Source organism: Clupea harengus, chromosome 18, assembly GCF_900700415.2.
Source record: "Clupea harengus chromosome 18, Ch_v2.0.2, whole genome shotgun sequence".
NCBI lineage: Eukaryota > Metazoa > Chordata > Actinopteri > Clupeiformes > Clupeidae > Clupea > Clupea harengus.
Genome location: NC_045169.1, coordinates 25,430,446 through 25,435,008, shown reverse-complemented (window position 1 = coordinate 25,435,008; position 4,563 = coordinate 25,430,446).

The window sequence follows — 4,563 nt, the reverse complement described above, 5'->3', positions numbered from 1 at the left end:
TTGCATTGCCGGGGGCTAGTAAGGAGTTGTGAAAGTGAGAATGAATGTTTTTTTGTCATGTGTAAGCCGATAGGCCAAATATGAGCACTGTTTTGCTCAGGCTATCTTTCAAACATCTTTTGCAAAGACCTTTAAACCCAGAAGTCTTATTTTACCAGACCAGTATTGATGTATTGGTGGCGCATGTTGTACTGTGAAGCATGGACGGATTAAGAAACCACGGGCCCCTGGGCCTGGACATGTTGAAGGCCCCCCCCCCCCCCCCGCTCCCGAAAAAAATAATTGTGCGCCCGCAAAACACGCACGCACGCACACGCACACGCACACGCACACACAAACCCAACCAATGTGTTGGATTTTACGGTCGAATTAGATACTTTGGCTATTGTATTGGGAAAGTAAACAGGTCAAAGTTTACTCTGTAACATCCAACTTCGGTGAGGTGTGCACTGCCCTGCTATTGTTTCTGACATTACATGTGACAGGCCGAGTGATTCTTTTCCAAATTGAAACTGATTAAGACCTACCTGAGGGGCAGCACCACTTTTATGTTTGAAAGGCGTCGTCCGGCAGGTGTAGCCTACTGTGCCTGCTTGTAGGTCTTGACTTTCAGATTCTGCGCCTAAACTAGCTATATCGTATCGTCTCATCACATGATCAAATAAAGACTTGAAATTGGACAACAAGATACATATTACCCAGCAATCATCATTGCATATCTGTATATGACAAAAATAACAAAGAAAATTAAAAATTATTCATTTAATTGAATCATTTTTTTAATAGTTTCTATGGTGTATGTACGATAAGCATACAGTATAATTTTGTTATAGATTGCTACTGACGATTCCCCCTAAAAATGATGAAAACCATGACAGAGACAGGTTTGCCATTTTGAGGGAATATATAGCATAAGGTATCCTCAGCACTCCCAAAAAGTCATGCTTGATCACCGTCGCATTAATCTAGCTTTTTCTAACACAGCACAGGTACACTCAATTAAAGCCATTAGCAAATGAATAAAATACACCTTTTTCAACCACAAATAAGAGATACATAACAGCGACTTCACGCAGAGGCTCTGGCCTAAGGGCCCCTGAGCTCATGGGCCCCTGGGCCTGGGCCCGGTAGGCCCGTTCGTTAATCCATCCCTGCTGTGAAGGAGTGCTGTTGCTGCACCCACTGTTGTTGCATGCTGCCATCCTAACTATCCTTGTATAGCAAAAATCCCCATGCACCATGTCAGCCAACATAACTAAGCACACCGCATCAAAACTTAACTTGTATAAAATTCCCTATATGAATAAAATTGGGCTACAGAAAAAGCATGTTGTACTGTGAAGGACTGCTCTTGCGGAGCCAGATGTGCAGCAAAACTAAACATAAACTAAATTCCCATACACCTTGCCGGGCAGCCTCTCCCTCTCCGTCTCGTTCTATATCATATCATGCTAATATACTGATTAAGTGGCCATATTACCTACTTTAAATTGTTAACCTAAAGTTGATCTTATCTTTATCTTTATCTGTTTATCAAATTGATGTTTTTGATTAAATGTATGGCGTGACCTACACCTGCTCAGGTCCTGGGCTCTGTAAAGGGCCTTGAAACAATTGTATTGTTTTGGCGCTATATAAATAAAATTAAACTGAATTGAATTGAATATTAGGCAAACCTCTGGGACGCCTCATCACTTTCTTACAAACGATTCTTACATTTGTCATCATTCTTACATTAATACATCTATACATTTATGGGGAAGTTTTTCATTGTAGTGTATCGGTTTGAGCCCTTCATGTAGTGCATGATTCATAACCATATGCCATGATATCCATCCTACCTATCCAGGGCCACAGGTCTCACCAGTCCTGTCCATTTGTGTTTTGTATATTTTTAGTAATCATCAAATCAATATAATTAGGATTGTAATCCAAATTCTTTGCTAAATATTTAAATGATTCAGATGTCTGTACACTATACACTGAGGAATAGTGAGTGTCTATTGTGCTTAATAAAACTCTCTTATGAACATCACTGTGCAAAACAGTCATATGTATGTATTCACTAGCTCGCTCATTGGAAGGCTTGGTTTAGAGTGCTGATAATAAACATGTTTGGCTTGGTAGCAGGCTGTGGACCTGGAATGGCTACAGCAGAGATCGTGTGTGTGCGATGTCCGCTGACACCCCCTATGGATAAGGGGTAATGTGACACCCCCTATGGATTAGGGGTAATGTGAGCTTAGAGCTACTAGTCAAAAGGAGGGGGAATAGAATAGAATATATTTATTTGTCATTGCACAAGTACAACGAAATTAAGGTAGCAGCTCTCAGACACAAAAACAAAAAAATATATAGATTGAACATATATATATACACATTTACACTATAAAAACACAAGACATATAACACAACAGAGAGACAAATACAGGTCAGTTTTGTGCATTGTTAAGTGCTATGATGGCTCTGGGATAGAAGCTGTTTCTCAGCCTGTCTGTTGAATGGGGAGGAGGTGGGGTGCTGTGCCAGAATGCCCGGTGTAGCGGACAGATAAGGGGGTCCTAGGAGGTGGTAGTGGGGAGAACATGTGTATGGACCCTGCCTGAGCTGGAGTGGTAGTGTGTAAGATAAATTCAGTTCAATATGAATTTATTAACAGCTTATTCCTATTAACAATGTATATGCCTATTTTTTAATCAGTATAGTAGTGCAGTTGGAAATAAGTATACTGTAGTGAGGGAGAGGATTCTCGTCTCCCCCTGCCATGTGTTTTGCAGACAGAGAGGCCTAAGATACAATGGCCGGGTACAAGGTCAAGTCAGTGGCCTACAGATAATGGCCATCTGCAGAAGGGAGGACAGAGGCTCACAGAACAGAACAGAAACATAATTGCCATTACTATTATTTTTCTATGTATAAGCTAGTATGCATTCTCCAGCCTGGCGGGACGGAACTGTGTGTGATGAAGTCAAGTCAGGCTGTATTTGTGTGACTATATACCAATAAACTCAACTTGTTCAACTATCTGCTTCGTTTGGCGGTCTCTCTAAACCAACACGCAAGAATAAGAATTTATCTAACTAGTGGGAGAACATGTGTATGGACCCTGCCTGAGCTGGAGTGGCAGTGGGGAGCCCATGTCTATGATTAGAACAACATCATTTCACCAGTTTGCCCATTGGAATGCTTGATTTAGTGTGCTGATAATAAACATGTTTGGCTTGGCAGCAGGCTGTGGTCCTGGGATGCATATATAGCGTGGATCGTGTGTGAGCAATATCCACTGGCACCCCGAGAGAGCCTGCATCGGAGGACGCTACCGGTGGGAAGACTACACTGGACCTAATGCTTGGTGAGAGCTTGCATGTGAGGCCTCTACCGGTGGGAAGACTGCACTGGCCCTAATGCTTGGTGGGAGAGTCGGAGACCTGCCAGAACGGCAGGCTGTGATCCAAACTGGACTGGAGGGGGATCGGCCAGGAATGATTTCCCGGCAAAGGGTAGTGGAGGGGGAAAGGGAATAGTAATGCAGTGAGGAACCACAGGACCTTGGGACTGAGCTGAGCTGGAACTCTGGGCTGAAGCTGCTGGCTCGGGGCGCAGGGCGCGCAACCATGCCTCAATTTGCACTAGCTAGGGAGGAAGAATTGTGAAAGCTTAGCCTTGGTGGATGAATCGATACGTAGAGCATGTCCAGGTCGAAGGGAGAGCAGGAGGGGAGGGCAGAAGGGGAAAGGGAATAGTGAGGCTCTCCCTACACTGTAAAAAAACTCCACCGTTTTTACGGGAAAAAACTGGCAGCTGAGTTGCCAGAACAATCCTGTAAAAAATACATCCACCTGTAAACCTCTTTACAGAGTAGCATGTAAATTTAACATTTTAAACCTGTATATTCAACATTGTATTTGAGCAATATTTACATCACTGTTATGTTATATTGGACAAGTTTGTTCAGTAAATGTAACATTTTAAACCTGTATATTCAACATTGACCTTTAGCTATATTTACATCACTGCTATGCTACACTGTAAAAAAAATCCTGTTGTTTTTACTGGAAAACACTGGCAGCTGTGGTTGCCAGAACAAACCTGTAAAAAATACATCCAGAACCAGTAAATGTAACATTGGATTTATGCTGACCATTATGCTATAAAACAATTATTTCAGTAAAATATACATCCAGTTGTTGTCTATTGTACATCAAATTCCATTCAATTTCACTGAGGAATACCAAGCAAACAACATTATTTAACTGCTTAAGTCTCATTATAACACTGTTATTCAACTGATTTTTCATTTAGATTCCCCTTAAAAGTTAATTATAATATAATGTATTTTAATGTATTAATAACAGTTTGGACAAGGGTCGCACCAGTTGCATGGTTCTTGGGGCCTGTAGCCGGGGCCAATAGACATATTTATGTCCCCCCTTCAACTGCGTCTGACAGAAGTGTCTCACTCCAATTTCCGCCACTCAAACACGGTTGTGTTCAGTGAAGAACTTGTATTTCATTTTAAGGGTGGTGGATCTAGCTATCTAGGCACTTGAAAAGGTAAACTAT